The sequence below is a fragment of the Leptonychotes weddellii genome, chromosome 12 (assembly GCF_054177405.1).
Source record: "Leptonychotes weddellii isolate Sample4059 chromosome 12, ASM5417740v2, whole genome shotgun sequence".
Taxonomy (NCBI): domain Eukaryota; kingdom Metazoa; phylum Chordata; class Mammalia; order Carnivora; family Phocidae; genus Leptonychotes; species Leptonychotes weddellii.
The window spans coordinates 72,538,946-72,555,770 of NC_138380.1; positions in this window are offsets into that span (position 1 = coordinate 72,538,946).

The window sequence follows — 16,825 nt, forward strand, 5'->3', positions numbered from 1 at the left end:
TTTTAAGATTTTATTTATTTATCTGAGAGAGAGAGACTGAGAGAGAGAGAGCATGAGAGGGGGGAGGGTCGGGAGGGTCAGAGGGAGAAGCAGACTCCCTGCCGAGCAGGGAGCCCGATGCGGGACTCGATCCAGGGACTCCAGGATCATGACCTGAGCCGAAGGCAGTCACTTAACCAACTGAGCCACCCAGGCGCCCTCTATTATGTATATTTTAAAGACAGTTTTAAGCCAATCGCAAGAGAAATTGATTTCCAATTATAAAACATTAATCTGAGATTATTTATAGAACTGGACAAGTAAACTGGAATCACAGGATTGAAGACATCTCCATTTTTCATGAAGGATTTGGTGCTGTCTTTGGGTGAGAGAATGTTTCTAGTTTTATTACTAAAGTGAGATGTTGAGAAAATTGTTTTAAATATTCTCTTACTCATTTTGGATATAATAAACAAGGCTGTGTTGTAGTTTTGTTCTGAATAATCTTTGCTGACAAATTTAGCCTCTTTTGAATTGCTCTTTCTTCTCAATTCTCCCAATCACCTTCTTCCTCAGCCTAACATCAGCCTTGTTACATTTGTCTGCTTATCTGTTTTGTGCATGTGGCATTTTTCTCACTCTTGTAAGATTCCGTAACAGAGGTCATATTTTATCAGTTTTTTTTTGTTGTCCCAACACTTAGGTTGGTACTTGCTAAGGGCTAGATTGTTGTTGAATTTACTATTGAGTTATCTAGATTTTTTATTAATAAATTGGCTTTCTTTCATCCTTCTCTCTTTCCTTTAAATTCATAGAAGAGTCTAAAAATAAAAAGCTAATATTGCTCTTCGACCAAGCTGCTGAAAAGTAAGAAACAAAATGAAATAATGAGTAAGTTGTTACAAATAAGTCAAGTCAAGCTAGATTTTGACACCTCTGAGCGATAATTAAGACTTTTAATATCTATAAAAGGAAATTTTATTCTTTAGAAGACTTATAAACAATAAATTATCCTTGCAAAGCAGTTTAAACACAAAATGGCTAAATATTCTAGGTAAATGTAGTTATGTTTGCAAATTAGATTATTAAGTTTTTCAGTCATCTTAAAATATCTGAAGTCAGAAGACCACACCATGTCCTCATGAACACATTCAATATTTTCTTAATCAGTTCTCTTATTTTCATTACTCATATTTTTATTCTCATTTTCTTGAGGCCACTTCCATAAGGAAGGCAATTTCTGAGACATAGCCATTTGAAACTAATAATTATCAGATCATGACTACAGAAAATAATTCTTTAACCAATTTCTTATTTTAAAACCAGCTGAACATCGGTTGGCTCACACTTCCTCCTACCTTCCTCAACCTTCCTCTCTTTGTCCATAATCTTTGGTTTCTGTTAAGGAGCCTATTCTTACACTGTTTGAACCTTGTCTTTCACCCACATACATCCTGCTACTTTGCAGGTAACCATGACAATGCTTCGCAGAACTGAGGTTATGTGCCATATAAAATGTAGCCATGCTGTCTTAAATTTATTAGCAAACACACCTTTCTCAAAATACACACATGCACACAAAGATCATATTAAAACTGCATGACACTTAGGAAGTCTTAAAAGACCAAGTGTACAATCAAATGATTTAATATGTAGGAAGAAATCAGGATTCTTTTGTAAGGAACAAATAAAAGCATATGAATCCTTGTTAATACAGAAATAACATCTTAATGTTTTCTAAATCATTATTCCAGATATTTTCAATCCTTCAGAGTCTGCCTCAAGATTTACATTTGGTACTTAATAATCACAGCAAGGTTGGAGGTAGATCTATTTTCTAGTAAATGATTATTAATAATCCTTAGTTTAGGGGTGCCTGGGTGGCTCAGTTGTTAAGCATCTGCCTTCAGCTCAGGTCATGATCCCAGGGCCCTGGGATCAAGTCCCACATGGGGATCCCTGCTCAGCACAGAGTTCTCTCTCCCTCTCTGTCTGCCCCTCTGCCTGCTTGTACTCTCCCTCACTCTCTCTCAAACAAATAGATAAAATATTTAAGCAACAATAATAATGAGTTTCATATTTCTAAAGGCAGTGATGAAGGAACGAGAAGATGGAGGTTCAGCTTCTGGGAAACTGTGGAAATCACCAGACCAACCATTCACAGCTTCTCACTGTACAGAGTATAGCCTAAGAGTTAGTTGACCCACATGTGAGGATTCAGTCATCACCTTTTTAAGGTATTCAGACATCTCCCACTCTGGCTTCTCCACAGAGCTCCAGTTCATCACCGAGTTGGAATAATATTGTAAAATACTCCAAAACGAAATATTTTTTGATTATAAGTGGAAACACCTAAATACTGAGAATAAAAGAAGTATGTTAGATGTTAACCTAGCACTTCAAGGACTTAACAATTTTTTTAAAGATTTTATTTATTTATTTGACAGAGAGAGAGCACAAGCAGGGGGACAGCAGAGGGGGAGGGAGAAGCAGACTCCCCACTGAGCAGAGAGCCCAACAATGGGGCTCGATCCCGGGACCCTAGGATCATGACCTGAGCCGAAGGCAGACGCTTAACTGACTGAGCCACCCAGTGTCCCAAGGACTTACAATTAGCCATGTCTTAGTCTTTTTAATAAATGGCTTCTTCCCTTAATAAACTAGTGTGTATTCAGTGACCAGAACTGAGACACACTCTCTTACATGTGCCCAAGAAAAGTAGACACAATGCCAGCCCTCAGGAAACTCCTAGCCTACCCATTCTTTCTCCTTCCCTGTACTTCCTTAGTTCATGCTCTTATCTCAGTAGGAGTTAGGATCCTTTTCCTGAACTTTTCCTGCTGTCAATTAATTATATGCCAGATTAAACTCTTGAAAACAGTTTCCAACATATCATCAACTGTAAAAGTTTCCAGCAGAATGAAGTTCATCATTGAAAGGCCTCCAAACCCTCGTACTCAGTCAATCTTGTGTTACTCCATTCTTATATTTTTGCCAACATTTTGCCTTCTATCTGGCACTTCCCCTTGTTTACTGCTTATCAATATTTCAAGACCAATCCATGCTACAACTGGTCTTTGAAGCCTTCTCAGACATTCAGAATGATATCATTAATAATAAATAATAACAGATCGTACCAGCAGGAATAATGTTATTTAGTACTGGGAGATTAGGTCTGTGTTCCAGCTGTGTACCTGGATCAGTGCCTTACACATATCATCTCAATGAATTCCGTATTAGCTTCTTATTCTTACTGTAATAAATGACCACAAATTTGCCAGCTTAAAATAGCACAAATTTCTTACCGATAGTTCTGTAGGTTAGAAGTCTAATGGGTATCAGTGACTAAAATCAGGGTGTGGGCAGGGCTGTGTTCCTGTTTCATAAGCTCTCGAGGGAATCTCTTTTCTTGCCTTTTCCAGCACACAGACAAGCCATTGTATCACCCCCCTCTGGCTTAGAGTATATGGGATGGAAGAGAGCAGTGGTTAAACACAGGAGTGCTGATTCAGAAAGCCTGAATTTGAATCCTAATATCTCTATTAACTCTGACCTTGAGAAGTTGCCTTTAATAATTCTGTGCCTTAGATTCCTTTTCTTTGAAACTGGGATCATAATGGTCCATAACTCATGAGGCACTTAGAAGCGTGAACTGAATTAATCCATGCAAGGACTTGCAACAGCTATTGGAAAGTAGAAATACTCAAGAAATGATAGCATTTGTTATTCCTTTTATGATCATTAGACAAGCCTGTAGAGACACTGAGGCTGTCGCTTCCAAAGGGAGAGGGTGCAGTATGACCTTGGAGTGAGTTAAAATGCAATTTAATAAGACTAATAATTCCAATAAGAAAAAGCACAAGACGGGGTGCCTGGGTGGCTCACTCAGTTAAGCTTCTGACTCTTGATTTCAGCTCAGGTCTTGACTTCAAGGGTCGTGAGATCGAGTCCCATGTTGGGCTCTGAGCTGGGCACGGAGCCTGCTTAGGATTCCTTCTCTCCCTCTCCCTCTGCCCCTCTCCTTTCTCTCACCACCCCCCATCTGTCTAAAATAAATATTTTTTTTAAAGAAAAAGACGTTTTTATTTTTTTTTATTTTTTTATTTTTTAAGATTTTTTTTTTTTTATTTATTTATTTGAGAGAGAGAGAATGAGAAAGAGCACATGAGAGTGGGGAGGGTCAGAGGGAGAAGCAGACTCCCCGCCGAGCAGGGAGCCCGACGCGGGACTCGATCCAGGGACTCCAGGATCATGACCCGAGCCGAAGGCAGTCACTTAACCAACTGAGCCACCCAGGCGCCCAGACATTTTTAGTAACATGCAAGACTATGGTTAGTTGAAGAGTAGAAATAATGTCCGTTAAATATCTTTTAGGATGTTTCTAGGTGCTTAATGGCCTAAAACACTGGAGCCTGGAAAAGAAAATTCATCAATGATATTACTTGTCCTCAAGGCTACTGAGAGTTGTTTTTATATCTCCTTTTGTCTTAAGTTGGGTTCCCTGGAAGTTGATCCTGAGATTAGGATTTTTGTTCGAGTGATTTCTTAGGAAAAGGGAAGTGATGGGAGCAGGATGAAGCAGAAATATGGTTTCAGTGATAGACTAGTTTCAGTCTGAGACCCCGAGTAGACTCTGAGCAAAGTTTAGACCGACAAGTTCTTTCCACGTTGAGCAAGGGAGCAGCCATTGTATGTTCCCATGTCCATGTGCCCAGGTCTGGGTGAGGGACGCCCTTCGAGGTGAGATAACTATAGTTCAACAATTCTTCCATGCAGGGGGCAGCTGTGAGTTGCTATCAGCTAACACACGCGGCAGCTGGTGACTGGGGGGCACTGGCCAGTACAGGTGATCTGAGAAAGATACCAATGCCATCCACTACATACTGGACGACTTCTTTGTGTGTTAGGATCTTCTCATTCATATTGCCCTCTATTCCTCTAGACCAGTCATGAGCCAAAAAAGGAAAAAGACTTCTGAGATATTTGGCTTACACATACAACATATCCATTGATATATGTATGAATGTGGTAGGCTAACATTATTGAGTTCTTATTAAGCATAAGACACTTATTATCACCTTACGTGGATCATTTCATTTATTCCTCAGAACCCAGTAAGGTAATCGATTTCATTACATCATTATCTAGCTGAGGAAATGAAAAAATCAAAAAGAGAATTGGTTAAGATCAAAAAGCTAGAAAGTATAAAAGCTGAGATCAAATTTAAGGACTGTCTCAGAAACCATGTTCTAAATGGAACTAAAATAAATATACTATCTCTTGTCTTTTCTTTCCTAGCCCTTTCCTTCTTTGGGCTCATGTATAAATTTTAGAGAGTAGAGGGCAATTTACAGGGAGTAATTCTACTCACAACACGCCAGTCCAAAACATTGTCTTTGGACCAGTTCTCTCATGGTTCAAGTTTCATTCCAATTTAGGGTTTCATCTAAGTTTTAAAGTTGACTCTGATTCTTAGATGATTTAAGTATCTTAAACCCGCAAGCCTGCAGTTAGCCTCAAGGAATCAGAAGCCCTCCTACAAGTAGATCTTTCTGTGGCTACCTTACCAGTTCTTCAAACTTAACACCTCCCAACTTACTTGTTTTCTGTATCCCTACTGTATCTACTGTATCTCATAATCATTTTTTTACATGGAATATTGTCTCAGTCATTATTTCAAAGATGTGCTTTAAGGGTCTGCCTATGCAAAAGTGATCCAATAAGTCAGCATGGAGATAGAGGAGAAATGAAGAACAATGAGATGCCTAAGTAACACGGGTGAATCTGAATAAACATTGACTTGATAAAGCAGTAACAACAGTGTCTTATGGAGTTTAAATACTTTTAATAATAATACATAAAGCAAGAGTGGCATAAATCCAGTTAATATGTTCTAATATCTTTGCATTGTCTAGGAAATGATGATTATTAGTTTATCTTAGACTTTAATAAGTCAGTAATGTAATCCCTTGAGCAACCAGTAAAAGAATATGTAATTATAAGTCTAACAAAGGAGACAATATAGTAAGAAGAAAATAAGTCTGGGAATGAGGGAAAAGGCACACGAAAGAGACCTATAGAATGCAGAGAGCAAGATGGTAGATTTGGATTCAAATATAGAGGTAGAGTAAATGTTACTAGGTTAAACACTCCAATTAACAGACAAGTATTGTCAAACTGAACTTTTTTAAAAATTAAAAAAAAAACTACACTGCTTACAAAAAAGGATACTCTTGATATAAAGACCAGAAGTAAAAGAATTTTTAGAAATATGCGGACAGTTTTTAAAAAGCTGATATAGCTCTACTTATATATGGCAAGAAGCATTACCATCAGTAAAGAGATAGTTCATGAGTAAAGGTTCACTTCATTAGGAAGATATAACAATCTTAGACTTTTACATACGTAATAACACTGCCTCAAGATATATAAAACAAAACTATATAAAACTAATAAATCCACATTCAGAGTTGGAGATTTTAACACAAATCCCTTTGAAACTAATAGATAAAACTCAATAAGGATATAGAAGCTTTGAACAACAGGACTATCAAAGGTGACCTAATTAACATATTAATAAGCATTACATCTACACGAAATACAATTCACGTTCAAGTTCACACAGAACATTTAACAAAATTGATTATTTGCTTGTCCAAGCAAATCTCAACATTCGTCAGAGTACTAAAATAACACAGTGTTTTCTCCAATCACAGACCAATGGAGCTAGAAATTAAAAACAAAAAAAATCCAAAAAACAATACCCCTGCCCTACCAAAATCCTCAGTTTTGAAAATTAAACAATAATCTTCTGAATGACTTAATCACAATATTTAGAAAATCTAGAAATTTTTAAATGAAATGACAGTAAAATACTTAATGTCAAAACATAGGGGATGCTGCTAAAGCCACATGTAGAAATGTATAGAGAAGAAAAAAGCCTGAAAAATCAATAACCTCGTATCCGTCTCGAGAAGCAATGAGTGCATATAGCACTCAGGTCTTGGTTTCTATATTTTATTCCTCTTTAAAAGAAACCAGAGTGCTCACTTCGGCAGCAGATACACTAAAAGAAGCCAGAGATTCCTGTCCATATGGAAGTGCTTGATTACAGTTTAGGAGCAGAAAACGTATGAGGTAAACCTGGGATATCCTCCTATGCCTGAAAGTAAGGAAATTCTCTGAGATGAGTGGGATTCAAAAGAACACAGTATTTGATTTGAAGAGACTTGTGGATTTTTATACATCGAATTAAGAATTCCCTAAGTAACCTTATTATTGAAAGAGAGAGAGAGGGAGGGAGGGAGAGGAGGGTTTGGGGAAAATGGGAAAGCTTGGATTTATAGAAAAATGTCTCTTTTAATAAATGTAGAAGGACTCATAACATGAGAAAAATAAGCATCTTGCATCAATTGATCACATCAGTGGTGAAGCCATTTGGGTGAAAAGTTGTTGGGGAACAGGACGTTTGCAACCCGCAAAATGCTAGTCTATGGATGACCTATCAATTACAAATGCATAGCTTTTTACAATGAAGAAATTAGGCAGTCCCCATTTCAACCAGGTGATCAAATTTGGTGTCACCACAAGTTGGACAATATGACATTATGTTCCTGAAGTTTTCAGGCAATTAAAAAAAGTATACATCATTGCCTATGAAGTGTCTTTGCCAAGAATTTATGTGACTTGAATCTAATTATGTGGAAGTCACTCAGACAAATTCAGAATAAGGGACATTCTACAAGACAATTGTCCTGGACTCTTCAGTAAATCAGTCAATGTCATGAAAAACAAGGGCAAATGTACTGTTCTAGATTAAAAGAGACTAAAGAGACAAAATAACCAATGTAATATGTAAACTTTCACTGGATCCTGGATCTGAAAAAAAAAATAGCGATAACAAATATTTTGGAGACAGAGAAAAATTTAATGTAGACTGTATATTGATAAGAAATCATAGTTCATTCTCTTACAGATGAAAATAGTTACATTCCTGGGGCACCTGGGTGGCTCAGTTGTTAAGCGTCTGCCTTCGGCTCAGGTCCTGATCCCAGGGTCCTGGGATGGAGCCCCACCATGAGCCCCGCATCCGGCTCCCTGCTCTGCGGGAAGCCTGCGTCTCCCTCTCCCACTCCCCCTGCTTGTGTTACCTCTCTCACTGTCTCTCTCTCTCTCTCTCTGTCAATTAAATAAAATCTTAAAAAAAAAAAAAAGAAACTAATGATGTATGTATGGTGATTAACATAACATAATAAAATAAAATTAAAACAACAACAACAACAACAAAAACAAATGTATTAAAGCTTTGCTGGCTGGAAGTCCCACACTGGTCTAATGGAGCTAAAATCAAAGTTTTGACAGAGCTGCATTCCTTTCTGGAAGCCCTAAGGGAGAATTTATTTCCTTGCATCTCTCAGCCTTTAGAGGCCCCAAGCAACGGTAGCTCTGGGGCTCTCTTTCTCCATCTTCTAAGTTAGCAACATTCCATCTCTCTAACCTGTCTTCCCTCTCACATCTCCCTCTGACCACAGCAAGGGAAGATTTCCTACTTTTAAGGATCCATGTGATTAGGTTGGTCCCACTCACATTCTCCAGGATAATTTCCCCAAGGTCCTTAATTTAATCACATCAGCAAAGATAATGATTCACAGGTTCCCCATATTAGGGGTGGATTTTTTTGTGAGGTGGGAAGGGGTAGGAGGTAGAGCATCACTCCACCTAACTCTGGGGTATTGTGGTCATTTAGGAAATTATTCTTAGGAAAAACATGTTTAGCTATTTAGGAATAAGTCTGCAATTTAGGGGTGTGTGTGTGTGTGTGTGTGTGTAACCAAATGTAGCAAAATGTTAAGAACAGTTGAATATACATGGAATCGTTATGGTTGTTTTTTGTTCTGTTCTTTCCACTCTTCTGTAGGTTGAAAATTTTTCAAAAGAAAGGTGCTGTTAAGCTTCTTCAGTCCCCAGACAACCCAGGACATATCTGATTTAAGAATAATTTCAAAAAAAGAAAAGTAGGGACAATGTTAAGACTGGGTATCTTAATAAATACATGTAAATGTAAATAGAGAGCCAACTAGAATGAAGATAAGGTTGTAATTTGTTTTTTTTTAAAAAGCAGTCACTCATATTTCCTGGAAGAGTATTTAGTGGTTTGTAGGAGACACAATGACCTTGTTTTTATCTGTTTAAATAAAATTATAGAGTGGATTTGTTTTGTTTCAGAGTGAACTTGTCTGATGTTGATGTACTCTGAAAATGTTTTTTAATGGAACAACGTCTTGCCTTAGCTGTGAGTGACAAGCCAGCTTCTGACAACACTGAGTCCTAGCTGTCAAGGTCAGACCAGTTTTTTAGAAATCTAGGGCTGTCATCCATCCATCCCTCCCTCCCTCCCTCCCTCCCTCCCTTCCTTCCTTCCTTCCTTCCTTCCTTCCTTCCTTCCTTCCTTCCTTCCTTCCTGTTCTTCTTGGTTCCTTTCCTCTTCCCTTGTGGTTTGCTGGCTTTCTTTAGTGTTAGGCTTGAATTCCTTTCTCTTTATTTTTTGTGTATGTATTACAGATTTTTGATTTGTCACCAGTAGGTTCATATATAACATCTTATGCCTATAGCAGTCTGTACAAAGTTGATGGTAGCTTAAGTTTGAACCCATTCTAAAAGCACTAAATTTTAACTATGTTTAAGTGTATGATGTCATACTTTGCATCCTTTTCTTTTGTGAATCCCTTGAATAATTTTTATAGATATAACTGATTTTACTGCTTCTCTGCTTTAACATCCATATCACTTCTATATTTCCTTTCATAATTTCCTTACTCCTGATTTATTGCTTTTTCTTTCCACTCAAAGAATTTCCTTTAACATGTCTTATAAGGCTGGTTTAGTGATGATGAACTCCTTTAACTTTTGATTGTCTGGGAAACTCTTTATCTTCTATTCTGAATGATAGTCTCGCTAGATAGAGTATTTTTGGTTGCAGGTTTTTTCCTTTTAGTACGTGAATATATCCTACTACTCCCTTCTGGCCTACAAAGTTTTGTGATGTTTTGTTTTCTGTTAAATGAATGCTCAAAACATAGCCACAAGTCAGTTAATTTTAACTCCAGTGATAAATTTGCAGAATATTGTCCTTAGGGGCGCCTGGGTGACTCAGTCATTAAGCGTCTACCTTCGGCTCAGGTCATGATCCCGGGGTCCTGGGATCGAGCCCTGCATCGGGCTCCCTGCTCCGCGGGAAGCCTGCTTCTCCCCCTCCCACTCCCCCTGCTTGTGTTCCCTCTCTCACTGTGTCTCTCTCTGTCAAATAAATAAAATCTTTAAAAAAAAAAAAATATTGTCCTTAAAAATGATAAAAGAAAACCTAGGATAAACATTTCAAGGAGAATAAATATTCACACTCATGCCTTCATTCAACAAATACTTTAAAAGTCTAGTAGGTGGAGGGCGCCTGGGTGGCTCAGTTGGTTAAGCGACTGCCTTCAGCTCAGGTCATGATCCCAGGGTCCTGGGATCGAGTCCCACATCGGGCTCCCTGCTCTGAGGAGAGCCTGCTTCTCCCTCTCCCACTCCCCCTGCTTGTGTTCCCTCTCTCGCTGTGTCTCTCTCTGTCAAATAAATAAATAAAATCTTTAAAAAAAAACAAAAAGTCTAGTAGGTGGAGAATACTCTGAGTAACCCTGAGAGGAATATGAAGATGAGGAGCGGACAGTGGTTTTCTTGAAAAAAAAAAAAAAAACCCTACCCTTTGGTCATATATGTGATAGGTATTTCCAACTTAGACCATTTATTGTAAATAAGGAAAAACTGCCAGCATATTTATTAACTAACTCTTTGTTTAAAGCCAAATTGTCATTACTCATATATAGTAACTTAATGTTAAGAATATTGTCAGGGAAGCCTTGTAGAATTATTTAGCTTGGTACATACATATTGTGAAATTCACATATTCTCTCCCACAGACTCCTATCGAGGCTGTTATACACTGAGTTGTCAGTAGAAGTAAACTAATGGCTGAACTTAACCAAAGAAATCAGTGTTAAGCAATGTATTACTAATAGCTGCTCCCCATAAGGATTACCCAACCATATAGTAATATATGCTCTCCATTCACATTGATACATGAATGATATGAAACCAGAATTGTGCCATATGCAGTCTTGGACATTCATGTATAAAATAAATACTTCTTAGTAAATTTTTTTCCATTAAGTCATAGCAAAATGTGATGGTAGGAATCACTGTTATTACTGCTAGCGTCAACAGCCTTTTACAGTCAGTAAAAGCAATCCTCCGAAAGGAAACTGTTCTTAGGGGAAAACACGCTATTTACATGTGTATTAACAAAAGTAAGTGATCTGCTGAAAGACCACCCTCTGTGTCACATGCAGGCTTTTCATTATTAGTTGCTCCCTGCAGAAGCATTCGACTGAGTACATTTGTATGAGTTTAAAAAACTCCCAAGTTACCCAGAAAGGATGGCAAAGGTCCTCTTTTTGGTTAATGGTCACTCTGACCTCCAGCAGGATCGGGACATTAAACTTTCTGAAATTCACCCTAATGTAGCTCTCATGCCTTTGGTTCATTGTCTGATTGTTTAGTTACTTACTATTGAGATTTCAGAGTTCCTTATTGTTCTAGATTCTACTTTGGAGTCAGTAGGCCTTAATACTTCTTCAGTCTTGCCCTCTCTCCACTTTCATTTCAGGACTTCTGGAACAACAGCAGTGGTAGGTCTTGTGTTACTGTCCCACAAGTCTCTGAGGCTCTGTTTTGTTCTGTTTTTAGAGAGGGGGGTGGGCAGAGGGAGAGGGAGAGAGAGAATCTTAAGCAGGCTCCATGTCCAGCACAGAGACAATGCCGGGCTCGATCTCATGATGCTGAGATCATGACCTGAGTCAAAGTCAAGAGTCGGGTGCTTAACCAACTGAGCCACCCAGGCGCCCCTGCTATTTGTTTGTTTGTTTGTTTTTTGTCTGTTTTCCCTTTGTTGTTCCAATGAGTGATTTCTGTTCTATTTTACACTTCACTGATTCTTTCCTCCATCTTCTTCGTCCTGCTGAGTCCATCCACTGAGTTTTTAATTGCAGTTATTGCATACTTAAGTTTTACAGTTTCTATTTGGGTTCTTCTTTTTCCTTCTTCGCTGAGACTATTTGTTTTCTGAAACGTTTCCCCCACCCTGCTTTTTTTTTTTTTTTTCTGTTTTAAGCACATTTGTAACGTTTGCTGAATCCTTTTTAAAACCCCTGCTTTAAGATCTTTGTCAGATTTTTCTGTGCCATCTCAGTGTTTATATTTAGTGTCTTTTTAAATTCAAACTGTGGTCTTTGTAGTTCTTTACATGATGTAATATTTCAGGTATTAAATTATGAGACTGGATTTTCTAGAAACCTTTTTGAATTGGCTTTCTCTCACACTTCTGCAGCTAGGCAAGAAAGTGAGGGGCACCTTTTTTTTTTTTTTAAAGATTTATTTATTTACTTGATTGAGAGAGAGAGAGCATAAGTAGGGGGAGTGGGAGAGGGAGAAGCAGGAACCCTACTGAGCAGGGAGCCCAATGCGGGGCTCGATCCCAGGACCCTGGGACCATGACCCGAGCCAAAGGCAGATGCTCAACCGACTGAGCCACCCAGGCACCCTGAAAGGGAGGGGCATTTTATTACCACCAGGAAGGGTTAGAAGTCCAATTTCCACTCGGCTTCCATTGAGACCGGGGAGGGTGTTTTTTTTTGCTAGGTAGGGTAGAGTTCCAGCTCCGCTCTAGGCCTCCGCAGACACCACCCTGGCTGGGAAAGTTAGGTGTGCTTCCTTTCTGCTGAGTGGGGGTAGGGGTTCTGGCCCCCAGGGGCATCAGGGCAGAAAGAGTGACCTCATTATCACTGGGTGTTGAGAAAATCCTGATTCTAGTCCTTGTCACATCACCCGGGTGGGGAGGGAGAGGGGTGTTCACTCACAGTAGCTGGTAGTGGAAGACCGTGCTCCCCACGCAGTCTCCGCGGACAGTGTGGAAAGGGGCACTCCTTACCGCCCAGTGGGCATGAAGTCCTAGCTCCCAGCCTGGCCTTTCCTGGCACCACCAACAATGTGGGTTGGGGAACCTTGTTACAACCCTGAGATAGTCTTTCCTCAACCTTTGCTGATGAGGGAGGCAGAGTTGGAGCCATAGTTTTTTCTCGGGTGTTTGGCTGGAGTAGATCAGTTATTTATGGCTTAACATGTTTCTCTCTGCCTGAGCTGCCCATTTCCTAATCATTTGGCTAGAGAGAGCAGGCTTTTGTTGGAGTTATTTTTGTCTGCCCCATTTGTATTTCCAGGTTGCCACTTTTCCAGCATCCAGTCTGGGATATATGAGGCAAAAAGAAAACCCACTCTTTAACATCATGCTTTATATTCTGGTCCCAAGATCTCAAGCTGGCCTGCCTTCTCCTCTCTGCCTTTGAGTTTTGTTATTTTTGTTTTATATATAATGTCTAGTATTTTTAGTTGTAATTAGTGGGAGGACTATGAAAAAAACAAACAATATGTCTATTCCATCTTCCTCAAAGTGGAAATCTGAAAATAAATTTATATTTTCAAATTGATAGCTTTTATTTATCACAAATTTTATCAGGAGAACAGCAAGACTATTTGATGGAAGTCTCATGTGACCTTCAGCATCCAGTTGATTTGGGTAGTTTTTTTATTTTATTTTTGTTTTTCTTTTTTTTTAACTTTGAATTGAGAAAATTCTGCTTGACACAAATAATCAGTTACCATAATATCCTTTTTATTTCACCTATGACTCACAGGCCACATATCACCCACTGCCTGTTTTGGTAAACAAGGTTGGCCGGGATCATAGTCACATCCACTTATTAACATATTATGTGTGGCTACTTTGCAGTACAATGGGAGAGTTGAGTAGTTGTGACAGAAACTTTATGATGCACAACACTGAAAATAATTACTATCTATGCCTTTGAAGAAAAAGCTTGTCAATTCCTGTTTACAGTGTTCCACTTTACCTTCTCAGGACACTAGGATATTAATCTAGTCCAGAAATTGAAATGAGGAAGAATAGACTATCCTTATTTCAAAGATGAATTAGTAATTGATTATTTTAGTCAATAAATGAGCCCTTAGTCATTTAAACATTTATTAATTGGTGAAAAATATTTTTAGATTGCTTTTCCTTAATCTGACACATACAGTATTATCAATTAAAAAAATAATAGATGTCTCAGTTTTAAAGTCAGAATTTCCTGTTAAAATATGTTGAGTCTACAGTTGTAAACTTGTTTTAATTGCTTATACTTTACAATCTTCGTTGAAGATTGCAGGATTCAGACTCAGGTTTACCTGGTGGAATTTTCCTGAGCAACATGCAAATAAGTGCAATTATGCCCCAGGTGAGAAATAGGCCAAAGTTGAAGTGAGGGAGAAAGATATGAGCATAACTGTGAAATTCTTTTCTTTGTTTGGTAAATTTGAGGAGTAGCTAGGAAACTGTCAGGGCTACCAAAGAATAAAGGAGGAGGAGATTGATGGGAGTTGAGTTCAGATAGGTGGCTCTGGACCAGGTCACATAGGACCTCATTTGCCATGGTAAAACCTCAGATTGTACTCTGAGAGAACGCAACAGCCACTACTGGGAGGTGTTGGGCAGAGAGAGGAATTACGTGATTCAACCAAAGTTTTGAAAGGAACACTTTAGCTGATGTGTGGAGAATTGGCTCTAAGAAAGTGAAAGGATAAGAAGAATACCAGTTAGGGGACTATTGCACTAGTCCTGGCAAGAGAGAATATTGATTTGGGCGAGGGTGGTGTATAGTTAGAATTTGACTGACCTTGGTCCCTGGTTTCTGGGAGGTAGCCTCAAATCCTTGAAATTTCCTGAGTGATAGAAATGTTTTGTTTTCATGGTGGACTCTGATAATTTATGCTAACCAGGTGACTCATGGTAGACCATTGCATAGTTTAAGGTGAGAAGATGACTCAGAATGGTGGCTATTCAGGCCAGAGAGACCAACTGTATGGTTAGAGCCACGTATCAATCAACCTGACCCCTAGGGAAGAGAGGGCTCTGAAGACTGAATTCATTCATGTGGGCAATGATTCAATTAATCATGCCTATAGTGAAAACCCAATAAAGGAGCTGGATAGCAAAGCTCAGATACAGAGTTGTGTTCATAGAGATTTTATGAAAGGAGACCAAATGCCACTAGGGCACTCTTTGGGTGGGTTAGTAAGGATGCCGCCATGTTTGGAGAGTCATATTTATTTTTGATATTATGCATTTTCCCTTAGAAGCATATCATTATATTTGACAAGTTGTTGATCCTGAAAATAAAATAAACACTAAGGTGGATGTGGGAATGTTCTACAATATGGCATATTGATATTTGCATTTAATAAATACTGGGGTAATTATTGTGTGACCCTGGCCACATTTTTGCACATTATGGTTCTTTGGATTTTTATAGCATATGTTTGCTTTTATAGAAGATTAAAAGAACACTATGCTTTCCAGTAACTACATTGTCACTTAAATTTAGAGAATTAGATGCACTTTTGACCTGACAATGCCATAGCTTTAAACAGTTTCATGTGTATGTGTCAAATCACAAAGAACCATAGTCATATGAAGTGATTGGTTAGACTGCATGTTCAAATATGCACATAAGGCTTCAAAGAATCTATAGATCTTAATTTGGACAGAAAAATTATAGACTTTAAGACTTCAACTGAAAAATTCTTGTAGGTAGGAGAACAGCACTGGATAAACAAACATGAGTAGCTAGTGATAAAAACATTACAGATTTTCAATGTCATTTTAAAGTTACTACTGTAAAAGTTGAGAATCACCAATTACAAGCAAAGGGCAATTTGTGACCTATATCCATCTATCATCTATCTATCTATCATCTATCTATCTATGTATTTTATTATTTACTTATTATTTTATTTATTTATATTTATTTTATTTATCATCTATTTATTTTTTTATTTTTTATTTTATTTATTCATGAGAGACAGAGACAGAGAGGCAGTCTCCCTGCAGAGCAGGGATCCCAATGCGGGACTCAATCCCAGAACCCTGGGATCATGACCCGAGCAGAAGGCAGACGCTTAACCGACTGAGCCACCCAGGCATCCTCATCTATCTATTTTAAAAACCAGATAAATTAAATCTTTGAGTTATGTGTGTATATGTAAAATAAAATAGTTTTTAGGGCACCAGACAACTCCATGACAGGTGATAGAAAAGAATCTGTAATTACCAATTAGAGTACCATCTTTTTAGTAAAAAGTTCTAGCGTTTGAAGATACCATGACTATAGTTATGTGAGTAAACTTTAGGCAGCAATAGATGTTTTCAATAAGAGAATTGTATGTTGCTTTTGGATTTTTTCCAAGCTCTTTCAAAGATTTATATAAAACCAGCCAAATGCTTGATGATTTGTCAGCAACTCTATATTGCCGAAAATTTAGGAGCAGTATACAGAGCTTATCTAATAGAAAGGAACGAAAGGAAAATGTTCTTTTGCATTATGTTTAATGCAAACATTGAAATTAATTGAAAGATTAAAATGCATGGAATTATAGGTCTCGTTATTTTTAAAATTATCACTCTGGTTTTCAGGTCATAAAAGGATGCTGAATTACATCAACTGGAGTCATGCAGGAGGAGTGCCCTCATTCTGAGTCTGTAAACAGATATGAACTCATTGGCCTAACTGGCTAAGATCCCAGTGGTATTTAAAAGATATGGAGACTTGCTCAAATAAACTTATTAAAGACGGTAGGAAAGTAATTTTGAATATATATATATTTAAAAAGCAGAGAGCATAGCAGTTATTTTGGTTTA